General features: G+C 32.7%; 1 protein-coding gene and 3 long non-coding RNA genes across 4 annotated transcripts in view; 2 read left to right on the forward strand and 2 right to left on the reverse strand.

Moving 5' to 3' along the window:
* The window catches only part of LOC123714963, a 175,332-nt gene that overhangs the window by 98,800 nt on the left and 59,265 nt on the right, over positions 1–17,267 (reverse strand). The gene's annotated exons all lie outside the window — the stretch shown is intronic.
* Positions 5,951–11,533, forward strand: LOC123714968. The gene is made up of 4 exons (XR_006754378.1): positions 5,951–6,979; positions 7,326–7,407; positions 9,597–9,808; positions 11,246–11,533. It is a non-coding gene; the product is annotated as an uncharacterized LOC123714968 (long non-coding RNA).
* On the reverse strand, positions 14,008–16,206 carry LOC123714967. Its single transcript, XR_006754377.1, has 2 exons — positions 14,773–16,206; positions 14,008–14,693 (listed from the first exon to the last, which is right to left on the reverse strand). It is a non-coding gene; the product is annotated as an uncharacterized LOC123714967 (long non-coding RNA).
* LOC123714969 lies at positions 15,107–16,892 on the forward strand. The gene is made up of 3 exons (XR_006754379.1): positions 15,107–15,258; positions 15,596–15,645; positions 16,839–16,892. It is a non-coding gene; the product is annotated as an uncharacterized LOC123714969 (long non-coding RNA).

Genomic DNA, 17,267 nt, shown 5'->3' on the forward strand with positions numbered 1-17,267 from the left:
ATGCCTGATATCACAAGATCATCAAGCACGTACAGAAAAGTCCCAGATCTAAAAGATCGTGGCGCCACTTACAGCAAGTAAAACAAATATTATAGTACAATTGTTTGGCACATATGTATTTAGCGTAACATAGATAAACGGATATCCAACGCAGTATGGCGGGTAACAAATTGGTGTACCTGGGGAAAAGAATAAGTTTTGAGAAAAACATTAATATTATACAAATAGAGAAAAGGGTCCAACAAACCCGGTATATATATTGGAGCCTAAAAGAAATATTTAAGAGTAACTTACCAATAGCTGTCAAAGCTAAAGTTGTAACTCGTTTCTACTACCCAGCTTAACTTACGGAAGCCAGACCTGAAAGTTCTCTACACAAACTGTGAATACAATCAATGTCAAAGAGGTTTAGAGCGAAGCATGTTAAACATCAAGAAAATGGACAAGATAAGACACACAAAGATAACAGCCGTCACTAAAGTTACAAACGCTTTAACTTTTGCTCAAAAACTGAAATGGCATTGGGCTGGCCATGTAGCGAGAATGTCTAGCAGAAAGTAGACGAAACGAGTTACCTAATGGAAAGGACAACCAGGCAAAAGGTGGAAGGGAAGACCCTTAGACCGCTGGGAAGATCATCTGAAAAGATCAGCTGGCGTAAACTGGCACTCCATAGCATAAGACCGACAAAAATGACATCTTTAGAGGAAGCCTTTACCCAAACCGGGGTTCCTGTTAATTCATAAATAAATAATGTATATATATATATATTACGCACATAATCTAAGCTACTAACAAAAATCAATATATTTGTAAAACAGAAAATAAAAAAGGCTTATTATTATTATTGTTGACAGAAACATTGTTATTAGATAAACGGATGCAATTTACCAAGTACATCCTAACAGATACCTTCTATTTACTATGATACTTTCAAATCAAGGCGGTATGCCAATAGTATGAATTGTGAGCGTGTGATTTCCTTTTTAATTTATTTTACACTTGTTCATTTGAATATCGAAAGATTGAGAGATAGTAGGAGTAAACATTTTCAGGAGGGCTTGACTCCGTCGTGTACTAATTTTAAATACAACATATTATTGTACTCTAATATAGGGTACTTTATTATTAAAATATTGTGATGAAACTGGAATATCTTAGAGCCAACAATCTACAGTATCTATAAAAAAATACCAACGAAGTTTTGATATAAAATACTCGAACAATGTAACAAAAAATGTGACTTACTTTCGATACCCTTTCCGCCCACTCGAGTTTGAAAGGCCAAGAGGTGAAATCGCTTGTTTTTTTTGTTGAAATGACAACTTTTATTTACTTCTATTTATCGTTTATCATTATAAACCGTTTTTACTGTTCATCACTCGAATTTCCATCAGTCCAGCTGCACAAAACAACTAGATAGTTCTAGTTTGCTTATGTTCTAATATAATTGAAGTGTATGTGTGTAAAATTTATGATGTCATATCTGATATATGTTTAATTTTATGCATACACGTTTAGAACCTTAAAATAAATAAATAAAGATGGAAATTGCTTTACGCGCTTTCTATGTACTTAATTTCAAACTGAAATTTCACGTTTCTTTGTATTTTTTATTAAATAAACTATATATTAATTAGTCAATTCTGGGCTTTGCCTCCGTATATAGTTTTTAAACCCCGATACATCTATTTATCAACATTTACAGTTATCATCAGTCCCAATCACGTAACACGACGTAAATTTTTGCTCAACATACAGCCAACAATTGGTGAACTGGAGTGCGAAGCCAGAACCTAAACGTTGCACAATTGACTTCGAGGCTAATACTGCTCAAAGCGTCTATTAAATCTGTTTTAATCAGAAAGTCGTTGAATCTGATGGTTACCATGCTAACAATCTTCAAATCAAATCGCAATTTATTTATGAATTGAAATTAGGAACACTCATGAACGTCACCAGTCGACCGTCTTTGTTGGGTTACACTCAGTATATTTGTTCGTAACATTATAATAAAGCCTTTTATTACGATAATAGAGTATTTTGTCTAATCTATTGATATTGTATCAACCAACTCCTCCGGTTGTCATGTGGCAAAGGTCTCCTAAACTGTGTTCCATTCGGTTTCATTACGCGCCACGATCCGCCATAATGACTTGTAAATTTCATGCCATATATGGCTTATGCGGTCGACCACACTTTCTATAACGTAGACACAAGAATTCGTATATCAGTTTATTTTATAGCTATTCAGACCCATGATATAAACGTATAAATCAAATCAAGCTAAACAAAACTGGCGATTGTATTCATGCTTGTTTTGTACAACTTACCTGAACAAAGTCTAAGTTGGCAGACAAATGCCAGGAACATTGCAGATTTGTTTTATTAAACTTTGCAGTCCAGGAATCCCTTAGCTCGTATATAATATTAGAGTTATAAAACTTGTTAATGAATATAAATATTCTTTGAAACGAGACACGGATATGCTATTATGTAATCTAAAAATGGGGTTACACAGTGTATGTTATAATGATAACTATCTAAGTTTAAGTTGCGTTATCGGCATTTTGTGTCATGAAATTTCCTTCAGAGTGCAAGTTTTTCAAAGTTTGATAGTCTTTATATATAGAACAGAAAGTACCTCATCAAGCAGCTGTCGTCGGTAAATATAATCGGTTTTGGAACGATGGACATTGAGTTGAAGGATGTACACTAGCGACATCTCTGTGCAGCCCTACAGAAAGTCGTTTGGGAAGTAGACACACAATAGTATACACAAATTCGTTAATGAAATATCTTTTGGCCAATTACTTTTTATTTGTAATTTGCGGCATTCTTCTTCAAAGAAAATATATATCAATAAAAATGAATCGCAAAATATGTTGCTAATCTTTTTTTATACAAAGTAAAAGTTCCTTACAAAGTTTAATACTCGTCCGGACTGTACCTAGGATAGGATAGTATACCCGAACATGAAGCTGTTTCAATATAAGTTAGTTGAGAGTTTATAGGTAACAATGTTATATATCAATATAACTATATATAATATTGTTACTCCTATGAGAAATGTAATTGAAGTGATTGAAATATAGTGAAAATCCACGGTAGGGATCGTCAAATAATAGGCGTAAATTATATCAAGATTTACCATAGATGTACTGGAGGCTAAAATAATAAAACCTAGTTTTGTAAAACTACCAAATAATTTAAATGTTACACAAAATGGTGATGCCGTATTGCAAAACATCAAAATATTTTTTTTTATTAATATTAACCGATTACTATGACAATAACATGATGCAATAGAGATGCAGTATTACTGATTGGCCTTGTCCGTGGAAGCAATCAATCTCCTGCATAAATCAATGCTCATCTGAAACATCTATTTTCTAAAAAAAAACACGATTCTAACTCTTATAAGAATTAGAATCGAGAACGATCGTAAAGACAAGACCCATTATTGTCATCATGTTTGCTCTCTCCGCTTTACGACCCAAAATGTTAAGCAAAACTTTACATTGTAAGTATTGTAAATGTACTGACAATGTAGGTATTTAACTATGTATCTAAAGTGTATAGATTTTCACATCACCGTGTAAATTTAAATCTTGTATTTGTCGATTCAATACATGTGCACAGTGCATTTATATGCATAAAAAATCGAAAACAAGAACACAGTGACTTCCCTTTAATAGGGACTGTAAGTTGTGTTATTGGACACTTTCTTATGTTAAATATCCTTTTTAGCAAAGGTGAGACTTAAATTACTTATTAGTCTTAAGTTAGGCTAGATCGTTATGTTCCATGATGTGTTAGTAAAGACATATGTACAAAAAATTACATAGGTTGAAGGCAAACTTCGTGACGAAACTGTCTTAGACTAAAAACATAATATGTACAAGTCACAACATTTAGGGCCTGTTTCTCAATGTATGAATAAAGTACGAAATAGCTATGCAACACATAATTTATTTCGAATATAAAAGTTCCGAATAAGAAACTTCGCGTTTCATCGGACTCATAACTTATGATGGACTTTATGTGACGAATAGTGCTATCTGAAAGTCGTGAAACGCAACAATAGTGTTTATCCTATGAATAAGTAATAAATAGCTTATTTGGAACATATGTAGAACTTATCCGTACATTCTGAAACTCTTAACCTTACTAATACACATTGAACAATATCAATGATGTATGTGGCCAAGACTAGTATAGGATTGAGGTGGACTATCATTAATGTTACAGTTCTGAAACACCTTTTTTATGAGTCTTTTGTGAAATTATTTAAAATGGCTTTATTGAGACTAATCGATTAACGATTAGTCTCAAAAAATGACTTTGTATGTAACTAAAATTGTGAACACTCAAAACATGAACGTCAATTTTGCATATGTTTTGTAATGAAGCATTTTTTAAATTAATATTTACCTTAGGTACAACGAAGGGGAAATTAATTATGGCAATAATGAAAGTCATGACTAGCACCGTCCCCAGACATTGGGTGTGGCGTTGGCTATGGTATTCATTAATCAATTAGTTCGCTGTGCTATAGATTTACACGTTATATATGTACTTATTAATATAAGTCATAATAAGAATGGAGGAGATATTGCTCCAGCTTGGCAGGTAGCACAGGAGAAATTTCTAGTTTCGGAGGCTAGAACCAGTGGAGTAAGTGAATACGTACAATTAGATATGTATCTCTAAATTGCTAAGAAACCATTGTAAATGTAAGAGTAGAATTCAATTGAAATAAATAGAAATACATATTAAAAAGCAAAAGACTTTTCTTGTTTGAATATACAGTAATACCTGCGATTAACATCTCAGGTAGTACTGGTTTGAATTGGACTATTTTTACGTCGGATAGTGCATTAATTGTTATATAAATATAATACATAAAATTATCCTACATCCGAATCAATTAAAAATAAAAATGGTAATTGAAATATACTTTACCTAAAAAAACCTAACTAACTTTATTTTCTCTCTAACGTGGCAACGACAGGAACACAAAGACTGGCAAAATGGCAAGGACCACGAGGCACAATATCGAGAGGCCGGCCTTGTACCAGATGGACAGATGAAATTGCGATGACGGGTGGTGAAAGATGCCTGGAGATAGGAAAAACTAGAAAAATTTTGTATTTTCTTGAAGAGGGCTTATCCCCGTCATATTAATAAAACATTTTATTTTATTACTTATTGGTAATATTTTGTGCCGAATAAGAGTTTGTTTTTTATGGAATAAAATAATATATATTCGTATTATTACAAAAAGCCATTAATAAAACAAAAGAACGATTCATATAAATTTATTCCACAGTTATCATGTAATCGATACGATAGTCTAGTCAATTGTCTAGTAAATTACGATAAAGTACCTTGGGTACTTTATCGTAATCCATCTTCTTAATCTCTTTTGATTCAAATCACATTATGTAAACTCTAACCAACACAGGCTATATTAAAGAGCTCAAATGTCGACGCAGAAACTGACTTGCCCATAAAAATATTTGCTATAAAGCGATATAAAGTGAAAATTAGTGCAGACAAAAAAGTGACAATTTGTCGCTGTTCATCAACAGTCGTTACAATATAACCCAAATAATAAAAATTCTAGTGGCGCTACAAGGTTTTAGGCCTCAGACTAATGTATCTGTTTCGTGCCCGACATACACCGTCAACTTTTTAGGTTCAAGGTTTGTCGGATTCCTCATGTTTTTCTCACTATACGAGCGATTGTTAAATGCGCACATAGAAAGAAAGTCCATTGGTACACATTTCCGACCTCACGGTGAAGAGTTAGGTGCCACTAGGCTGATACTCTTGAGTAAAAAATTTATTAAAGAGATGCATTCTTCTTAGTAAGTACAAATAAAAAATCAGTTTTTGTAACTTTAAAAAAATGCTAAAAAAATAAAAAAAATGCGAAAAAGATCGTAATATCAATTATTATTAATATAAAAAACATTCACATTTGTGATCAACATCAACATTCAATAAAAATAACATTCCTAATCTCGCGAGTGAATATTTAATTTCTAGCCACGGGTTTCCATATAAATATGACTTTACGTTTGAAGTTGGAAATTCCATTATTTAGAAACTTTATCACGCATTTCATGAGATATAAAAATTCTCTAATATATACTTTTTAATTTCCATTTTAAATTATGTTTCCTTGTTATGTGGTTATTGTGTTTTTATTATTAACGATTCGTTGCATGTACAGAAAATGTACAATTAACATATTTAAATAAAAAGGAGGTAACTGGTGGCCTTATCGCTTTCGAGCGATCTCTTCCAGGCAACCACTCTAAGAAAAAAATAAAAATTCAGACAACACTAATGGATTCAACAGGAAACAAGAAGGCAGGCAGAACAGTAAGCAGAAAGTTAGACATACGATATAAACTACCATACTGAAATACCTGTACAGTAGAGATTTAAAGGAAGATAGAGAAGAAACTAAGCGGGAAGTGAGTTCCATAGTCTAATTGCTCTTAAAGGATTCGCCGGAAGGAAGAGTTTTGTGATGGGGGTTATAGTTTTCGAAAGAGCGAATGGGCTCCTAAAAATGTTTAATCGAGATAGGAAGGAATTTTAGGATCTTTAATTAGTCCTTTTCAGATAGTTCAGATTTAGGGGCGCCCTCAATCATACATGGCACTTGATACAGAAGTCACGAACGCTCGTTACAGTTTGGAGAGCCGCCAGAGGGCGTTTGACAAATGTCCCGCAAAATTAGCTTCATCTATTCTACGCTAATTTAAGTGATACTTTTAATAATCCTATTTGTATTAATTTTTGGCAATTTTCATAATGTTCCTTCATAAGTTACGCGTCACCTATTTCTCCATCTACTTGAATGATTACCGGATATCGAAGTTCATATAACTTTTACACGCGCCTGTAGAACCTGCCTGCATCCATAGAAATGGGCTATATCATTGACTGCTAAAAATAGAAGGTACTAGTCAAGCATTTCTTGTATTTATATGTTATTGTGAGACTTGCATATCTGGGGACTGACTTGACTTTGTCATGAAACCATCCGTTTAGCACTTGTGCTAAATTTCGTAATAAAATGTGTCCACGACTTTACAGAAAGCAAAAGTTTTATGGAGATGATGGAGAATATAATTTTATGAGAGTTTAGATTTAAGTTATGCATATTACGATTTAGAGAACAGTCCAAATTTTATCAAAAGTAATTCTGTAGGTTTTGGGCCGTTTTTGTACCTACATATTTATAGGTAAATATGTAATGAAGTCGGTTTTTTCTAAATAATCTAAACGTTAAAAATATTTTGCAGACTGATTAGCGTTTAAAATGTTTGAAACTATGACGGTTCTAGTAAGGCAATTACCGGGGAACCACCGATTATGGCTGGCAAGGTATGTCTTCATTAATATTATTAATTAAGTAATTAAAGTGTGTGGGTGCATGTGAGTAAGATAGTAAGCGAACGAAATGTGTAACTATATACGAGTATTTGGTCTTAGAAGGTCTCCATAACACTGCGTAAGTATTTTTAGATTGTGGAATATGAGCAGTTAGATATTGAACAGCCTATTTTATCTATTTAACAAATCGTCTGCCAAACTCAGTATATTATTACATAATAATATTAGAAGAACTGAGTTCTCATATTATTAATATTAGTATAGATTTAGAGACTAGAGAACTCATCGTTCTAATATCAATCAATAAAATACAGACTGAATTTGCAGTCGAAAGGCGTGGTACGATAAATATTGAATGGCAATATTAATACGCGTATTTGTAATGAAAAGTGCTATTAATCAGACTGGCTCTAAATGCGAATCCATTAGGGCTAACTCAGGCTTCATTAACACGGTGTTGAGTTACTCGAAGTAAGTCAAATAAAAGTAAAAATCGTTATAAAGACTGAAAATGTATACTATTTTTTATAAATCTAACCGATTCAGTCACCGGTCAAGTAAGGTAGAGTAATTATTATATTATGTTGGGCGTGACCTAACTTTGTCTGAGTTTTGTTTTCCATCAATTAAGATAAGAAAAATGCTTGCCTAACGTGTAACAAAAAATTAAACAATGTGTGCGTGTACAAGTGTACACAGGTAAGAAGTGAAACTTCTTTATGACCTTATTTTTCGAAAAATGATCTATTATATGCAACTTTACAGAAATTGGTTAAATTAGATAAATTTTAAAAAAAGGCTTTTATTATCATGCACATGCATACAAATAATACAATTATTTCATTTTACCTCTTTATTACTAAGATTATTACAGAATTTCATTTCTTGTAATAGAATTGTTACTATCATTGTCATCGTTATTATAATTTTTTGTTATTAATGGCTTTAAATCTCTTCGTATCAACCGTGGTAGGGACAAGAAAGATGGCGTGTAACGGAAAAATGTGACGCTTTTTTTACGTCGCCGATAAAGAAGTTTCACTTCAAAAACCGAATCGGAAATAATCAGTTTGTAATATTAAGGAGAAAGTGTGTGAAACTTTACATATAAGACATGTATATTTGTGTTCTTTACTCTTTGTTTATCTCTCAAAACTGATTTATTATACAAAAATAACGTAAATTATTTAGACAATGTCATCAATATCAGTCAGTATTTGCAAGCGATTTTCATTGTCTATACGTGTTATTAATTATAGTTAAATTACCTTAATCTATTTAATTTATAATAGAACAAAGGAAAGCTTTCCATCTTCATAGCTCCAAAGAAATTATTAAAATACGCCAGAACCGCATAATAGTTGAACAAGTTATAACTTTGTGTAACAGCCTTGAATAGACGTTTCCTTGTGGCGTACCAATTCGTTCTATTGCGAGCTACTATTACTTACGAAACGGGTTTTAATTCTTTCGGAATATATGACAGTTTTTAGCACTGATTTCTATGTCACAGTAAAGTAATTAATTGAATCTCTGGACAGTTAATTAAATATCGGTATTCAATCAAGTCACTAGCATTTTGATTTAAATAAAGCAGCGTCGAAAACGTTTAACTTTCTGTCTGACCGAAAGCCAGCGTGTTGATTAATAATGTAAATCAAGACTCCGCCATGATTGTTTCATTTGTTATTTTTATTTCGCTTGGAAATGCCATGTTTTGCTTTATTGTAAATGGTTAGGTTAGGTTAGTATCGTTGCCTAGGAACGTTTAGGAAACTCGTTAAACATTTCATTCACTCAGTTGTATGACGGAACTTTAGCGACTTGATTGAATATGGATATTTTATTAACTGTCTAGAGATTCAATTAACTCTCTGATTTAACTACTTTACTGCGACATATATATGTTTAAAATTTGTAATAAGCCTAAGCTCGCCTAAGCCTCTCAAAAGTGAGCAGTGGCCGAATCCTTAAGAAATAAATGTCTAAATACTGATTAAATGTAATTCCATATAAGGGATTATTGTGATCTTGTCGAGAATTTTTTTGATCTTAAAAACATAACTTGTAAAGAAACCAAGTCTCCCAAAGCACCGCAAGGTTCACCCAACGTAAAAAATTGTGAAATCTTATTATTCCAAATTGGTCAATTTAATTACTTCCTTCTTTTTTATAAACAGGGACCCCTACATCCCAGCCTATCGGAAACGCAGAGAGGAAGATATGTGACCGAGAAGCCAAGCAGCAGGGGAGTGTCGAAGTCTCCCCTTTCTTAGAAAGGGACATTATTAACTCGAAGGGTCTCTTCTCTGGTCCGGGCCCGGGCGACAACTACTCCGGAAATGCCATTATTGAGATATAAACGTATTATCAGAATTAACAATTTTTGAACGTAAGTGTTTTGAGTCAAATTATAGTTCCAAATGTAAACAATCTCATTTGAGTGGCGCTTTTTGTGGCGGCTATTGTTTATCAGAATACCAAATTGTAACATAACACACGAATGATTTAAGAGCGAAATCTGCTGTGAGAGAATGAGTTACAGAATCACAAGGTTGTCCTATATCTACGTTCGATCGACCCGTATGTATAGAATTAGGTTAATTAGAAATAAATCAATTTGGCATTGTAATCTGACCTATAAGCCATATTTATAACAAGTGGTCTCTTACATCGCTAATAAGGAAAAATAAAACAAGAAATGCTAAGGGTTAAGTGCAAAAAGTGCATAATTAAATTTAACAAATACAAAATGAAAATAAAATAAAAAGGAAAAACTACGGATCTAAAATTCATAGAAACAATAATAAAAAAAGGGAATGATTAGAGCTGTTTATAGAGATAATTGATATAATCATTTGTTAAAACAAGCCACAACATTACAAAGACTACTTCGAAATTTAACTTTGTTCGGATTTGTTTTATTGCTGCTGTGAGATAGCTCGTGATGGTACGGTAATGATATCCTTTACTCGAAGGTCACAATGGTATAAAGCATAATGAATATTCTGGTTATTTTCTAATGATAATCGTGGTAATTATGACAAAACACGAAGTTATTGCTTGACATATTTAAAAATGTGGATCGATACGTTGCATTTGTATAGATCGACAGCATTCGTAGTGTTATGTAAATATATAACGTCTTGACTCAAGTATTTATATGTTTATAGGACAAACAAGTAGTGGTGATCCATCTACAAATATTTATATATCCGTCGCCCATAGACAACTACAGCGCCAGAAGGCTTACAAGTGCGATGCCGCAGCCTATTGGCTTTCTTTTAAAGCGTGAAATAAGTACGGAGTTTGTTACAAACGTAGATTTTTGTCATTTGAAAAAATTGGTTATGCTAATAAATATGTTATACGTTTTTAATATGTATGTTAGCTGTTTTTTTTTTGGAAACGGTGGCCTAAATATTAAAAAAAGTAATTATTGCTAATTTATATGTTATTAAAGCTTTTAAACACCAAAAAACAAAAAATTGCACCAAGGCTTCACCAATATGTGAATGTCTTTCTTATGTTAAATATCCTTTTTAGTGAAGTAAGTTAGTTTTAAATTAATTATTAGTCTTAAGTTAAGTTAGATCAAAATGTTAAATGAAGATGTTGTGCAGAGACAATAAAAAAAATATAGCGCTTCTATATGTATCTAATTATTTAATAAAAAGTTTACCATTATTTTTACTATTACCAATCGTAGTTAGCGAGACGCTACCACATCAAGTTAACAGACAGCGATTTTATTTATTGCGTTAAATTTTACAACTACATATTTTTCTCTTCGTGTTTGTTATGTCACATGTTGTTTTATTTATTCTAGTGCAAACGAGCAGGAAGCTCATCTGATGTTAAGTGACACCGCCAATGCCAGAGGGTTCGCGAGTGCGTTGCCGGCCTTATAAGAATTGGTGCGCTCTTTTCATGAAGGATCTTAAGTCGAATTGATTCGGAAATACATCAGTGGGCTGGCTAGTGATGCACGGCAAAAACTGCCTTAAAGATGTACTAGTGTGCCGAGTGTTGGCTAGATAAAATAAAAATATAAAGTATTTAATTTGCGAATATAAGGTTGAATGGCTTTGCATAATTTAAGTACCATTAAAATTGTTTAAAAAAACACTTTGAATTAATATTATTAGGAACCACTTTAAAATAATAATTTTGATTCCGTTGACATATTAAGAACAAATTGAAAACAATTTTACTGACAAACAAAACAATACGGTTTTTAGTTGAAAAATAATAGAACAACTTCCGAAGTTGGATACATTCCAGAAATCAATTGTGTCTTACTTTCAATATTTGATTTCAATAAAAACAAAGTCTAGAACAAACAACTTTATAGAAAGAAAACGAAATTTACGACGAAGAACGAAATTTTATACCGCTTTAAACTAATTGATACCTACTAAACTTTATTTGAATTGAAAACTAAATTACATCATAAATTAATTAATACTTTTTAAATATACACAGACTTCGTAATTTTCTATTAGAAGTTTGAATAAATATATATTATATATGTTTTACACAATGTATCGTATACACCTGTATATTCTTTAGCGATAGAACCATTTATTTTCGGATAAATAGGTAACACTAACAGATTTTTTTACACAGATTGAACTTTACACAGCTCTTGCGCTATCTTTATCCTTCGTATATAAGCTTTTTAGCAAAACAATAGTAAAGGAAATCAGCATACAACTGGATGCGTATCAGCAACAAGAGCAAGCTGGTTTCGCTCAGAATACAGTACCTGCCACCATTTGCAGACTGTTAAACGTGCAATGGGTAACAAAAATCTATCATTATCACCTTTGTAGAATATGAAAAGCCACACTCTAGAAGTATGGGATGTGGAGAACGACCTTGCAAATCCTGTATCGATCAGCGTTTTATAGACATTTTGAAACACATTCAACCTGTGTGATGTTGCATGAAAAACAGAGAAATTTCCAGTTGAGAAAGGCATACCCAATACGATTTCGTCGAAACTGTTCACTAGCCCTCGAAAGCGTATTCTAAAAACTTGTACTGACACAACAGGGGAATTAACATCGATGACATAACAGCTAACCTGAGATTCGCAGAACACATAGCCCTATTTGCCGACAACATACTATGATCCAAGACCTCGGCACAATGATGAACATATCCAAAATCAAAGCAATAGCGAACATCCAGGGGTTCAGACGCCATCTACTTCCGGTAGACATAGTAGGCTACTATATCTATCTGAAACATAATATTACTCTTGCATGGGTGCTCAGATAAAAGTGGCGGCTTCCAATGCCAACCGTTAAATCACGCACGGAAAATTTCCACCCGAATTTAAGACCAAGGTTTTTAACCAATAAATCCTTCCTGCCTTTACATGACGGAGCCGAAACTGTGACGATCACACAACAATCAGCGACTCCTTTGTGAAGCGTAAGCGTAATACACTGTGATTTAAAAATGTACTTGGAAAAGATTAGAGGATAGCCGGAGGTTTACGGCCAATTTTGTAAATCGCTTAATTCTCCTTTATTTTAGTTTTATGTTATTTTTAGTTAGAATTTGGCCATACATGGGCTGTAAATAAATGTGAGATCAGGTACTTATCAGGTAAACCCGATGTAACGTTTCTCTTCTCCATAATATTTTATCAGCTCATGGAAGAAATAAAAAAAATCATTACTATAAATTAATATCGGAACTATTGAAATCTTTTATTAAAATGAGAATGTGAATCAAAAACCCTGTTGAAACAACTTGAGGTTGAAAATTTGTAATTCGTATTTTGGTGTGCATATTCTACTGTTAACGGCGAAGGCCTTCTAAATTATATCATACATAAGCGTTGTTTTAAATAGTTTATATTTATAAACAAGCTTCTATTGCTTGTTAGTACCGGAAATAAATAAAAAAAGCCATCAGTTTTGCCTATATGAGTGTTACAATTGGAGAATATATGAATATAATGATCAATATAAGTTACAGTATACACTTATAAAATTGAGCACAGGTGCTCGTAAATTTTATAATTGTTTACAGGATATGTTCCTTTAAGTCATATGAATCCTAGTTATTCAGAAATACATAATATAATAAATAAAAGCACTCTTAGACGGGATAAGTCCAACATAGAAAACTAATATTTTATAAATAATTTCAATTTCATTTTTACCATCTTTATTTGTAGTGATTTTAGGTAAAGATAAAACTGTTATCCAAAGTATTGTATCTCTAATCTATCTATATCTATATCTTTACTGATTTTGTCTAAATATATAAAAATTATTGCAACTTTTCCTTAATTAAAGTAGGAACTGCAATTTTACAATATTTGTATAACCGTTAATTTTAGTACCAAAGTCTTGAACGAGGTTAGAGATATATTAATCAGAGAGAGTAAAGTTAAGTAACTAAGTTGAGTGTTCTTTTCATGGTTGTTAATAGTTTACATAAGATTTAAGCACGTATTCACAAGATTAAGTCACATGGTAATAATAATGAATTGTTTATTTGCAAAGAAAGTGGTATCTTTAGATAGATTAATTATAAAAACCTCACAATCAGCCATATAAAATAAGCATAGAAATGTCATATTAATTTTAATATCATATAATAAGAACATTAACATATTGTCATAATAATAAGTTGACTTATTTATAATTGTTAAAAACTTATGGTCTAAATACTCGCCGACGCTAAAGGCTTCTTGCCATGAAAAAATTAACAATTAGCTATTCAATATATAAATGCTTTAAAATTAAGTCAATTGGCGCACTTCCAAAGGATACTTACTTTACTCAGGGTTCTTCAAGAAAAAAGGTTAAAAATTCTTAAAAGACCGGAAACACACTCGCGAGCCCTCTGGCATTGAGAGTGTCCACGGGCGGCGGTATTACTTAACAGATGGGCCTCCAGCTCGTTTGCGAGCGCAATAAAAAAAGTTAAAAATTGAACATAAAACAAAATTATATTACCTACATGTAATTATGATTATTAATACTGAATAATAGTCTAGACAATGTCGTGTATCTTCCTGCCTCTATTAATAAGATTTAATCCATCCACAAAATTGGCGGAGGTCCTCGCCATACCTCGAGGCTCTGGATTCTCGACATCTTCACTTATAGGCACGTACGATTTAAAATAATCATTTTCTACTCCCGTAGTTTTCGCTTCCTTTTTCAACATTTTCTTTATTTCCTTTAACATCAATTTTATTTTTTCGAAGTTCTTCTTGTCATTGGGTCCGCTGTTGACTTTTGTAACTTCTGGTTGTATAACAGTGTCAATATCATTTAAATCTTGTTGGATAGCATCATAATGTAAATTGTTTTCTTTTCGACTTACCTCTTCACTTATATCCTTTTCTGTGGAAACTTCTTGAGTCCTACTAGAAACTCGTTCTTCAGATTTTTTAGTCAAATTAACATGAGGCGTTTCATCTATTTTCAGTGTTTGAGGTACACCGTTTGTTTTGAAATCTAAATTTCGCAGCATAATTATTCTTGCGTTTCCATAGGTTATTAATAATTCGCACGTGACGATAAAAATAATTTTAAGTACCATATTAACCGTGTAGGTTTATTGCGACTGTATTGAAATGGCAAGCCGTGATGGATTGAGGCGTGAAATCGACGTAATGAAATGCATTGTTAGATCATTGAGTCGGGAACGTGCAAGATTTAAATTAAAATCTAGAAAATTCGAATTATCTATGGATGATTAATTTTTAACCATTTAACATTGGATGTTATGTGAGTTGTTTTTCTGAATAAATGCGGAATCAAAAAAACTTACATAAAAATTCAGTATTTTTAATATTAGCATTAATAGGTACGAGTCAAAATATAGTTGATATATTATAATATTATTTTTTCCGTATATTAAAATATTTTAAAGAAAAAACATGAACGTTAAAGATCAAGACATAGATGTGTTTTTTAATTAAAATGAATTTTAAAGCAATAACAGCCAAATATTCAATAGAACATGTCTGTTATAATCGTAGTAGAGTAGATTTATGGGAGTCAGCAATAATCAACAAGTTGGCAACACTGGGGATTGTTCAACTAAATGCTTTAATGGACTACACATAGCAAACTTCTACTATTGATCCAATTGAAATCAACGTCAAAGTTGCACTTAAAACTTCAGATTTTTTCGCTTTCAGCAAATTTCATTGCGAACATGCAGCCGTAATTTGTTGAAACGAACTTTCATGTGAGTATTTATAACGATGAACAGTTGTAACCACTGTAACTTAAATAAGTAACACATTAATCGCAGCCCATAAACATTTAACTGTAAAGGCACATTGCGTATAAAAATCAGTGGCGCTACAACCTCTTTAGGTCTGGGCCTCAGATTTATGCATCTGTTTAATGATTTTTAGTCCATCTAATAGACAAGTAGGCGATCAGCCTGACATACGATCAAGTTTTTGGGTCTACTGCAAGCTGGTTTTCTTACGATGTTTTCCTGCCCGTACAAACGAATGTTAATTGCGCACATAAAAAGAAAGTCAATTACTCTACAACCGAGGATAGAAACTACGACCACAGGAATGAGTCGCACGCTGAAGCCACTAGGCCAAAACTCTTATTACCGTATAAGATTACATTAATTATTGCAACAGAAAAAATATTTCATGTTATGCCATTGGGGTTGTCAGACATAACGACTCAAGCGAAGGATAGTTGTAAAGAAACTTTGTATAGGAGTATGACAAAATACTTTTCAAACAACAATATTTATTAAGAGAGAACTTTTTTAGGTTTTACTCGCAAGAGAGCCTTTACAATAATCTAATTTAATTACAAATTCGATTAAACGTCGGTTTTATGGAATAACAATTTTCCACTTGAAAAGTAATTAATCAAGTTGGAAGTTTCAATTTCTTGGCCTCAATATAAAGCTGTTTCATTAAATTCTGACTGATATTTTTTTACCTGAATATATAATGAATGATGTCGTACGGAACGTATCTATAGGAACGTAGAAAACAAATAAAATGCTGTAGATTCGATATACAGCGTTTTTCATTTTTATTAATTAATGTTTTGTCCAGAGGGATCGCAAGTGCGTCACTATGTATATACTATATACCCTGATGCTTTATGTCCCGTCTATATATCAATACATAATCTATATGTAACTAACACTTATTTGAACACTTAAAGAAAAGCCTCACGAAGAAACCGATATGTTTAAATTCATAATAATCTACAAAGTGTGTTTGAAATTGAATTACTCGTCGACAAACTAGTATTAGACGAAAAATTAGTAATGAGAAAAATACGGCAATGTCGGCCCATTAATTGGTAGTTGCGATACTTCAGTGCATTAACCAATCTCTAAACAATGATAAGGACAATTAGGGGCCATGGTCTCCTTAATTAACATTTTTGTCGTAGACGCGACAGACAGCCCCTTGTGCAGAGGCTTTTTCAGCGCAGAGGAATCAGTCACCCACGTAGTCCTGGAATGCGAGGTTGTGGCTAATCAAGGCACAAAAATCCTCGGAACAGTGAGGTCGCTCCGGGAAACCTGTGAAGTGCCCGGGAGGCATCTGTGCTTCTGGAAGGAGTTAGACTGGCTAAATTAGCGGGGACTTAACGCACAACGGACCAATTACGAGTCTAAGTGCGGAAATTGAGTCCACCTAACCTACCTACCTACCTACCTACTTCAGTGCATTAAAGACTAGTGGAAATCAATGCATATCGAATTTAGTAAAAAATATTTAACTTATCTAAATTGTTAAGGTCGTGCGAGAGCGATATCTCCAATCTCTAGGGCCGATGTGTGCTTGCAAAATAAATGGGCTCTGCCGACCCAGATTT

Source organism: Pieris brassicae, chromosome 10 (assembly GCF_905147105.1).
Source record: "Pieris brassicae chromosome 10, ilPieBrab1.1, whole genome shotgun sequence".
NCBI lineage: Eukaryota > Metazoa > Arthropoda > Insecta > Lepidoptera > Pieridae > Pieris > Pieris brassicae.